This window comes from Octodon degus, unplaced genomic scaffold (assembly GCF_000260255.1).
Source record: "Octodon degus isolate 3935 unplaced genomic scaffold, OctDeg1.0 scaffold00025, whole genome shotgun sequence".
NCBI lineage: Eukaryota > Metazoa > Chordata > Mammalia > Rodentia > Octodontidae > Octodon > Octodon degus.
The window spans coordinates 11684317-11696067 of NW_004524601.1; the positions used below are offsets into that span (position 1 = coordinate 11684317).

General features: G+C 35.8%; 1 pseudogene; it reads right to left on the minus strand.

The window, feature by feature from the left end:
* Positions 1–2306: 2306 nt before the first annotated feature.
* The window catches only part of LOC101588447, an 11788-nt pseudogene continuing 2343 nt past the window's right edge, over positions 2307–11751 (minus strand).

Genomic DNA, 11751 nt, shown 5'->3' on the forward strand with positions numbered 1-11751 from the left:
TTGTACCAGTCTATGCTCCCACTAACAAAGGAGAAGTTTCTTTTCCCCTACGGCCTCTCAAGCATTTGTTATTGATTGGTTTCTTAATGGAATCCATTCCTTCTGGAGTGAGATGGAATCTCAGTGCTACTCTAATTTGCACTTCTGGGATTTCTGTTTTAATTAGCCTTTCTGTAATGGTGAGCACTTTTTTCATATATTTATTTTCTGTTTGTACTTCATCTGAAAAGCATCTATTCATTTCAGATGTCCATTGTGGACCTGGTCTTTAAATTCAAGGATCTGATTTTTTAGTTCTCTATATAGTCTAGATATTAGTCCTTTGTCTGAGGAATTGACAGCAAAATAATTTCCCTTTCTGTTGGTTGTCTCTTCACACTGTTGGTGACTTACTTTTCTGTTCAAATTCTTTTCAATTAGATTTGATCCCAGCTGTTGATTCTTTGTAATACTTGCTATGTGATCAATGTTTTGTTAAAAAAAAAAAAAGTCTTTCCCTGCACCTACATCTTTAAGCATTGTACCTATTCTATCTTCTAGGAGATTCAGTGCTTTTATTTTAATATGTAGATCCTTGGTCCATTTTTACTTCATTTTAGTGCATGGTGGGAGATAAGGGCTTAGGTTTAATCCTTGGCATGTGGAAAGCAAGTTTTCCCATCACTATTTATTAAATAAGCTATTTTTCTTCTAGGATTGCGATTTGACTCTTTTGGTAAAGATAAGTTATCTGAGTGTGCTTGGGGATGTTTTTGCATCTTCTATTCCATTGGCCTGTGTGTGTGTGTGTGTGTGTGTGTGTGTGTGTGTGTGTATTTGCCAGTACCATGCTGTTTTTATCATGAGAGCTTTGTAGTATAACTTCAAATGGCCCCTTCTATGCTCTTGTTGCCAATAATTACTTTTGATATTCTGTATCTCTTTTATATTAATTTTAGGATTGTTATCTGTAGTTCACTGAAGAGTCTTATGGTTATCTTAAATAGGATTGCATTAAGTCTGTATAATAATTTTGGAAGTGTGGCCATTTTTACTGTATTGTTCCTGCCTAACCATGAACAAGGGATATTTTTCCCATTTTTTTTATATCAAACATGAGTTATGAGAGCAGGTATCCTCATTTGGTTCCATGTCTTAGATAATTTTCAATTTTTGAGCATTTATTTTATTATTTACTTATCCAATACTAGGAATCACTCTTTCAACCTTACACTTGCCAGACAGCCACTATACCATTGAGCTGTAGGCCTAGCCTCTCCCGCCTTTGATCATTTATATGATATTGCCTGTTGGTTTGTCATAGATGGCTTTTACCTGATTGAAATAAAGACCTTGTATTCGAGGTTTTGGTAGTACTTTTTAACCATGAGTGGATATTGAACTTTGTCAAATGCTTTTTCTGTGCCTATTGCTATGATCATGTGAGTTTTGTGTTTGTTTCTGTTAATGTATTGTGTTACATTTACTAATTTGCTTATACCAAACCATTCCTTATCTGAGGGATTAATCCTACTTGGTCATGGAGTATGATCTTCCTGATAATTTGCTGCATTTTATTTGCCAGTATCTTATTGATAATTTTTGTGTTTCTTTTCAGTACAGTGATTGGCCTATAGTTTTCTTTCTGTTTGGAACTTTCTCTGGTTTTGGTGGTGACATTATTTGTTCTCTAAAATTTTTTGTGGAATTCAGCAGTAAATCCATTCAAGACCTGGGCTTTTCTTCATTGGTTATATTTTTTTAATTTCTTCAATTTTATTGTCTGATACTAGATTATATAGGATTTTTATATCTTCTTGATTCAGCATTTGTAATTCATATGTGCCTAGGAATCTACCCATTTCTTCAGAATTTCTCACTTTATTAGAGTATGTGTCCTCAAAGTAGATATTTATGATCTTCTGGATTTCCTCAGAGCCTGCTTTCATTTAATCCTTTTTATTCTCATTTGCTTGAGTTTAAGTCTTTTCTCTCCCTCTTTATTATTCTGGTTTCCAATGCAATTTATTCATTAAAATCTATTCAATAAACCATCAACATTTTTCTTTTGTGTATTGTGCTGATAAATAGACACTGAGAAGATTTAACAAATTTGTAATTTAAATGTCTGAATTTTCACCACATGGTATTGTACACGGTCATCTGTTGAAACAGATCTTTTTAAAACAGATCTTAGTTTAAAAAAGTCATAGATACTATAAGTTCTGTACAAACTGATGGACAGCAAGTTCATTTCCTTTGTTTTGACTTATAAACCTCAGCTTTACTGCAGAATAAAGAATGTAGGCCAAAGAAAGTATAAGCAGTCACTCATATAGAACAGTATTGTTTCTACAATTTGATGCTTTCTGAATGAATGGGTTCAGGCCAGGTCCAACAGTAAAAAGATTACTTAATGAATTAGATTCTATAGAAATTGTACAAAATGTTATTAACTGTACTCATGATAGCTTAAATAGCAGTATATTACTACTTGCTATTCAAAATTGAAAGCATGTTTTTGAATCCCCAAAGTCATGCCACGTGTATGCAGCCATGTCACCCTGCACTTGAGGGGGTGTCAGTACATATTCCAACAGAAACTTTGGCTTTAGGAAAAGACACATTTAAAAAGAATGTCTTTAATCATCATTTTAAGTATAACATAGGTAAGGGAAAGTATGCTTTAATTAAATATATTTCATACCAATGATCCTGACAAGGTTGAAGATTATATCTACTGTTGACAGCTATAAAAACTAGTTTGTACATGACATGAAAATGAGAAGAAAAAGCAATCCCTTTGAAACAAAATTTTAAAACAAAGAATGTTCACAATGGTCTGTGTCAACAGTATGTATATTATGACAATAACATGCAGATTCAGAGCACCCTAGGATTCTCCTTATATTCTGAAGAAAATGAGCATTTACATTATTCATGGGTTGTACTGAATTTATTTATTTATTTATTTACTTATTTGGTACAGGGTCTCAATAAGTAGATCAGACTCTTAGTGATCCTCCTGTTTTCAGCCTCTTTAGCACTGTGATTACAGGTGAGGGCCACCACGTCCAGTCTCAATTGCATCTCAGAGCCCCGGGGGCAGGGCTGGCAGTGCATTGCACACCGGGGATTGAATCCTGGCCTCTTTGCTCTGCCTAAGCAGGTACTTTAGTCCTCTGAGCTATCTGGCCAGCCCTTGTACTGAATTTAAGAAAGATCATTTATACACCTACCCTAACACCACTGCCTCCAGACAGGATAAACTGTCCTGGGGTGTAGTTTTAACACCATAATTAAAGTTGTCTGCAAATGAAACACGGAATTCAAAACAATACTTTTCCTTGGGATTGGATGTCTTTCATTTGTTATAATAACCAGCAAATGACATCCATGAAAATAAAAACAAAAGGAGGGGCCACCACAAACCTAGATCTATGTGAGCAAGCTGACCAGTACACATTACAGTTTTAAAAATGAAGGTTATGTACTCAATGTTTCAAGTTCCAACTAGGCAGTGTCAAAATGTCCTCTACTTCTTTGCTTGCTTTTGGATTATACTCCTTGGAGGTGCTACGGGTCTTGTAGCATTGGGCTTCCCCTTTACTGCAGGCTTTAAAATCTGAAAGGAGCACATTAATGTTTCATCCACACTCGTCATGGCACGTGCATTGTCAAATTCTCCACATAATTGGGTGCAGAAAACAGAGTAACCAACAGCCTCTTTGCAAAAATTTCATATCTATCTTTAACCACCCGATGGACTCTACATAGAAGATCCAAATCATGCTTGTGGAGAAATTTTGCAACCACTTCTGCACCAAATGTAAAGGACACTTATTTTCACTCCAGCCTAAGGCATCTTTATTGGGTTCAGACCATAAAAGATCACAAAGAAGACCTTTATCTGGTACATCAGTTGGTTGCAATATTCACCGAATCTGCTCCATAGATTGAAGATCTGGTGATAAACCTCCCTGACAGCAGAATATCTTCTCATCCACAATGACTGCTAATGGTAAACAGTCAAAACAGTCTGTGAAAGGTTTCCATAGTTTAATGTTGCATCTTCTTTTACATTCATTGTAAAATCCATAAGTTCTATTGATGCTGACACATTCATGGCTCCCTCTGAGAAGAAAGAAAATCCTCTGGATATTTGACTTTGTAGGCCGGCAAGAGGCAGATAGTCTCCGATGACTGTTTCCCCTGTCCACATAGTCTGCAAGAAACAGATAGCTGCTTTCTGGTGGGAAACCATGATATTCAAAAAGTCAAAGCAAATCATAGATAGTATTGTCTGGGGATATCACCATATACTTTGAGTGGTGCTTCAAGTTCTCGTAGGGTAGGCTGACTGAGAAATATTTCATGAGACTTCAAGCACAGTCCTCTGATTTCATTCTGCTGTAGCTGGACATTCTTACTTGGCTTAGACCCTCTCACTTCCAGCAGATGTTCGGAAATGCTGTCGATGTTGAGCTTATTTACAGCTCACGCCCAGGACTCACACCTCCTTTTCCCAAACCATGAGCACATAGGTGGGTGGTGGCGGCAGTGGCAGCAGCTCTGGCGGGTCCCCCCAACTTCCCAGCTCCTCGTTCTTCCTCCTTCTCTCTCCTACTGGAACCATGAGACTTTTTTGCTCTTTTGATAAATTTTGGTAGTAGTTTGTCTATTTTATTTAGTTGTTCAAAGAACCAACTCTTCAAACTGATTGATTGACTGATTGGTCAACAATTCCTTGTTTTTTTTTTTTTTTTTTTTTTTTTTTCAGTTTCAATTACATTAATTTCTGTTCTGATGTTTATAATCTCCTTCCACAGATCAACCCTGGGTTGAACTTTTACATCTTTTTTTAGAATTTTGAGGCTCAATGTTAGAGTATCTATTTGAGCTTGTTCTATTTTTTATTTTGGAATTCACTACTACATACTTCCCCTGTATGATTGCTTTTATTGTGTCTTATAAATTCTGGCATGTCACATTGGCATTGTCATTTAATTGTAGAAACTTTTGTTTTTTTAATTTCACTTGTGACCAATTGGTTGTTCGAAGTATTTAATTTGCATGTTTTAATGTGGTTTTGTAGTTTCTTTTGCTACTTATTTCCAAGCTCAATGCTTGATGATCTGATAATACACTTGGGATAATTTCAATTGCTTTGTACTTAAGCATGTTCTTTTTTTTTAGTTTATGAGTTTATTTTATTTATATATATATATATATATTTATTTTTTATTGAGATATAAATATGAATGAAACAGCTTCACAGCTGATTAACAGGACAGTTTTGATAGTTAGTATACTGTACATTGTTATCTTCTTAGTGGTTATCCATAGTACAAAAAGCAGACAGGATATTCTGTCCAAACACTGTTAGTACACCTCTTTCTTCTCATTGAGTGAAGTGAAAGTAGCTGTAAATTTATCCTAACTATTTTGTATACAAAATGATCTTTCCTTTGTATCTTTTTTTTATAACTTAAGCATGTTCTTATGAGCTAATATGTGATCTGTTTTGGATATAGTTTCATGTGATACTGAGAAAAAAATATATATTCTGTTGTTTTGGGGTGGAACACTCTGTACATATGCACTAAGTCCATTTGTTTGGTTTAGCACTGACATTTCTTTGTTGATTTTTTTTTTGTCTAGTTGATATATTTGTGACAGTGGGGTATTGCGGTCCTCCATTACAATTGTATTAGTGGCTATCTGATTGTTCATATCTATTAGTGTTGCTTTTATATAGTTGGATGTGTTGGTATTTGATACATACATATTTATGGTTCTTATCTCTTCCTATTGAATTATTCCTTAACAAGTTTTTAGTGACCTTTTTGTTTCCTTTGATCAGTCTTGGCTGGAAATCCAGTCTGCTTTTTTGACTGGTGAACTTACAGTGACAGTTATAACTGATAAGTAATGATTTATCCTTGTCTTATATAATTTTCTTGTTTTTGATTCCCTTTCATTCCACTCTATTTAATTGCTCATCTCACCTGGTGGATTCAGTCTATTGGTATTCTTCGAATTGTTGTCTTTTTCTAGAATATCCTTCAGAAATTTTGGGATGCTGGTTTAGTAGTCATGAATTTCTTCAGATGTCCTTTTTTTTTTTTTTTTGGGTGGAACCAGGTTTGAACTTGGGCCTTTGCACTTGCCCGGCAAGTGCTTATTCTACTGATCTATCTCCCTGGCCCTCTGCAGGTGTTCTTTATAATGGAGCCATCTCCTTTCTCCATCAATGTTGAAAGATAGTTTTGCAGGATACATTAATCTGAGTTGTAGGTTATTTTCTGTTAGGCCTTGAAACACTTTACTCCAAGCTTTATTTGACTTTAAGGTTTGTGTTGAGATGTCTACTTTAATCCTGATGGATTTTTCTTTTATAGGACTTGTTTTTTCTCTCTAACAGCTTTCAATATTCTGTTTTTATGTTGAATTTCTGAAATCTTAGTGATCTATATGCCTTATAGTTTTTTTTTTTTTTGTTTGGAGTTCTATGTCTCACTAATCTGTATGTCAAATTCTTTCTCCTTGCTTGGAAGGTTTATGGCTTTCTGTTGTTATGTATGTGAACAGCTTTTCTTCTTGGGCCCTCTGTGCTACCTTCCAAGTTTTCATTGACTCCAGTTAATCTTATATTAGTCTTCTTTGCATATTCTAGCAACTGCTAGATTGATTTTTTGTGGTCCATTGCTATTGTAAAGACATTTTTTATTTGACAATCACCAACTAAAACCCTGTTGTCTAGATCTGATATTCTATTTTTACAGTAGATGACTCTGCTCTGCATGCTTCCAATAGAATTTACACTATGGATTACTGTTTGATTCTGTTTTATGGAATTCACTTCTTTTGTATGTTGAGTATTCAGGGTTTGCCTATCTTTCCTAAATTCCTCTATTTTTCTAATCTGTGTTTATTGTAGACATTTTCTTCATTATGGTCCTAAGCTCTTCAGTTATCTGTGTAATTATTTCTTCTTTGAATTTGTCAAGAGTATTATTCATTTGCTTTGTTCCTGCTATCATTTTAGAAAATTCAGATGGGCAGCTTTCTATTTCTTCTACCTCAGAGCCTTCTTGGCTTTGCTCTGGGGAGTTGGACTCTAACCAGACCCAGCACTAGATCTGTGTGCCAGATGAACATCCCAGTTGGCAGGGCCTACACTGCAGACTCCTGGCAGACACTTGGGTGGGCCCAGGGCCCAACACTGAAGACTCCAAACATGAGTGTTCGAGGGTCCCTTGTGTATCCTCTCGGAGTCTGAGATCAGGCAGTGGGCAGGTAGCTTCTCCACCCCTGATCACTCAGCCCTGGTGTGTGCTGATGAACATGCTGCAGCCCCCAAAGAGGAAATGCTTAACTTACCTTTTTTTTTTTTCTTATACTTACCTGTGAGGATTCCTGATAGCTGAAAATAAAAACTTTACTCTTTTCTTTCTTACCAGAGAAATTCAAATGACAAAATTTAAAGAGACAGAAATTCAGTTTATACAACTGTCACATTAAGAACTTATTAGTTAAATACTGTCAGAGTATTTTAGTTATTTAGGATTGTGTCTGGTTGTATGCTACATAGCATGATCTTACTGGTTTCATTTTTTAGCTTCATTAAGAAGAAATCGAGAGACAGATCACTCAGGACAGAACTGAGAGACTGCCATGTATTAAAGAGTGTTTAATATATATTTCTCTGTCATCTGTAGTATCTGGTTATGATTTATCTACACACCAAGACAGAAGAAACAAAGAATAAAATGAATGTCTAGTTGATTCTCTCTCTTTATATCATGAGCTATTATAAAAGCTGTCATTATTTAAGAACTACAAAGCAGTATGAGGAGATATGCAATTCTAGTTAGGTATATTCCTGTCTTAGTAAAATTGGAATTCCTTCAGCAAGCAAGAAGGGGAAAATGAATCGCTGGAAGGTCCCAAGTGCTATCTTTCATAGTACTTCTCACTATTTTAATAACATACAGTTTACTCAGTTTTAGCGTTTGGTGAGTGTTCAAGAGACTGTTAGTATGTTGTTTTAATAACAATTTTCATTTATTCAACATTACTATAGGAAAAATAAAACATAGGCCCTTCCTCAAATAGTACATTAGTCCTACCCATACTTGTGTGTATATTAGGCTAGATGATGATAAGAGGGGGAGAAATAAACACATTTCTAATAGGCCATGCATGAAGCCTGTATCAAATGCTAATTCAGGTTATGGAGCTAGTGTCTCTCTAGTAGGGAGAGAAGATAAAACACAGATACTGAAACCTTATCCCTAAATGAGGTGACAAGTAAGATTTATCATAGTTCCAGTGATTTGAGATGATCACCATAGTGTCACCAGAAATTGACACAGCTACAGACACAGTATAATTGAGGAGGTGTTCATATTGACTCTTTGCGTTCTAAATCTAGTCTCAAAATCTGCTCTTCAGGGATAGTTTTGGTCTATTTAACTTTAATGTCAAATTAGGAAAATATGAAAAAGTCTTGTGATTAATCTTTTTTTTTAAATTTAGGTATTTGGTACAGGGTCTCACTATGCAGACAGAACTCCTAGTGATCCTATTTTTCAGCCTCCACATTGCAGGGATTACAGATGTGGGCCACCACACCCAGATTCCATCTCAGGGCTCCTGTGGGTGGGGCCAGTGCAGCATGTGGTACCAGAGATCAAACCCAGTCCCTGCACTTACCTAAGCAGGCACTTAATTCTTATGATTAATTTTGAACCTCAAATGTTTCTTTTGTATACTTTTTAAATTTTTGATCAATGATATTTAAAAATCACTAATTGAATGTGTGCCTATGATACTGAGCTTCAGAAAGAGACAGATGACAATTATCAAATCTATAGGTCCTCTGGGATGCTTCTAGGAAAGAAAATGCTAGAGAGTTTGCAAGGGAAATAAAAGGGCTAATATTAAATGAAGTCTTTTTATTTATGTGATAGGCAGGCTATAGCCCTTTCATGTCAGTTCCAGGAAAAGCAAAGACTGATCCAGACATGCAATTCACCAGATTCACTCCAAAGAAACCAAGCAGTTTTATACATGATAGACAGTTTGCAGATATTTTATAATAGTACTGTCTGGGGCTCGCGAATCATACACAAGGCTTAGATCAAAGCCACACGACGTGCTGAGGTTCATCTTGTGCTTGAGTTTATCCAGGAACAACGGAAACATGATATCATTTCACATAAGGGAATAAACCAAAGTGGAAACAGTGGAGTTTTCACTGGAGGGTTCAGTTTGTGGTCAGGTCACGCAAGAAAAGGAGACGGAAAAATAAATTGTTCCATAAAACTTTATTTTTCTTTGTAAATATTATCATCAAATTGTGATCCATAAGTACAGTAAGATTTTTACCAGAATAAATAAAGCCCAGCTAATAAAGATAGTATATGCCAGGGATTTCTTGAGGGTCTCACTTTTGTCTTCCTGATCTTAGCATTCACTGTGAGGCCTGAAGTTTGCTTCAGGCCAGTGTGCTTTGGTCTTAATTAGAGTAGTGAAATTCTCTGGAAGGAAAACTGTCGTCTGTTCTTCCAGATGACTGTAGAGAAGCTACAGAACTGCTTTGCCAGTAGGAACACACTCTGTTTCCCAACAATGACAGCAAGAGGCAAAACCTTTCCTCTTCTGTTTCCAGTAATTTGGAATTATTTTACTTCATGCATTTAGTTTATTTCATAGACATTGTCCCTGTGCTCTAAACAAACATGTTAGTGTTTAGATCTTTATTGTTTTTTACAACTGAAGTAAATAGGAACAATGCCTTGTATTTGGTAGTTCTATGCATTTTCAGTAAGATATGATCCATTATTCTGCCTCTTAGTATTTATTGTTCAAATACAGAAACACAGACTTAGCATCCCCTTCATAAAGGTAAGGAAGGAGTGGGACTGGCAGTGCTGGTCACTGGCAGAGCTATTGCTTGTGTATGTGTGAGCCTGGGTGTGCTCCCAGGACCAAAAAATAAAATACAAGATAATAAACAATGGTAACAAGGAAATCATAAAAAGGGAACACTTTCTCTCAGTGACACATCAAAAGAATATTAGAGTTGAGATCAGCAGTTTGTCTCTTTTTTTTCTGGTTCATTTTATTGCTTGACTGTGAAAACAGGAAAAAATGAACAACTCATCACACTCTCTCATGAAGTAAACCTGGGTCTTCTGGGGCTGTTAACTTGCCTCCTTATTCAGTGAGGTAAACCTCGAGGGAGTCTTTTTCTTGAATTGCAAGGAGCCTTCAGTCAAATGCTTGCAAGTGCCATTGAGAATCTTTGTTCCTGTTTTAGATTTTTTTAATTAATTTTATTGAGAAAAAAAATGCAATGTGACAGCTTCAAAACAGGTTAGTAGGAGAGTTACAACAATTAATACATCGCATATTGTTGTTTTTGTAGTAGTCATTCATAGCTCAAGATGCAGACATGATATCCTGTCCAAACACTATTAGTACAGATCTTTCTTCTTATTGAATTAAGAAAAAGTAGCAAAAAAAAGAAAAGAAAATGCTTTTAGTGTTGTAGACTTGCGTATCTGTTTGCTACAAACTGTGTGTATGTGAGTATATATGTTGAACCATTTATCATCCGAAGTTCTTTTTGCTTCTACTTTACTAAAATTGTTTTTCTGTAACTATAATTTGTAATAAATTTCACAGATACATTTCTAATAATTATACCATTGTGATACTTGCTATAATTTTCTCTGCTAATTGTAAATGTGATCAATTATAGTATTGGGTTTTCTAGTATTAAGACCCCAAAAGGTTATATGTTGTTCAGTGGGCCCCAGATATCTGACACAAACTGTAGAAGTAAAAAGGATTTACAGAAATTAATTGGTTTCAGTTGAGGTATTTCTAGAAAGGATACAAAATAAAATTATAGATGAAAAATGAAATAGTAATACTAACATCCTATGGGAAAAAAGGCCAGTAGAAAAACAGGAAAAGTTATGCTTTCCTGGATGTAGACAGAGAAGAGACAATTCAAGCAGAAATGTACAAAGCTGCTAGAGAAAAAAAAGTGTTCATGATAAAGTCAAAGTTTCAGATTGATAAGATCATGAGTCTTTACCTCTCAGCCTAAAGGAACCCGTGTTAACTGCCAATATAAGGAAAAGCCTGTTAGACGTTTGATAGAAGCTCATACAGATTTATCAGTAGTTATAGGAGATACTTCCAGATCCTCACCTCCATCCAAGAAGCTAATATTTGTAATCCCAAAGTTACTTTATTGGAATCCCATCAAGTTGATTCTAATCTACCACTTTCAATGCAACCCACAGTGAAAATAAAGACACTAAATTATATTTGCAATCATCGGGGAGTCAAGGCACCCTAAGTCCAGCCACAAAGATGGCTTTCCGGGACTAAGAGAGTGACCCAGGGTCTCACCCGGTTTTTATTCAGTAGGAGAGTGACTTGAGGAGGATTGATTGTAAATTGTGGGAAGTAGATAATCATTGTGAGCCAAGCTAGGTAGGTGGCCTATATTTACCTAAGGCCAATTGATTACAGTAGCCAGCTCTGTACATAGCAAATAGGGTCATGCTCAGTCAAAATGGAGACAGTCGCTCTTCTTTCAAGGAGAGCTGCTCCGGTGGTCCTCCACAGGTAGTTACCCAGCCAGTGACCCCACATACAAACTAGAGTACTCAGTGTTTCCCTATTTCTGGCAATCCATGTGCCCCACGTAATAATAGAGTTGGTAAAATATAAAAGGCCAGTTTGTTT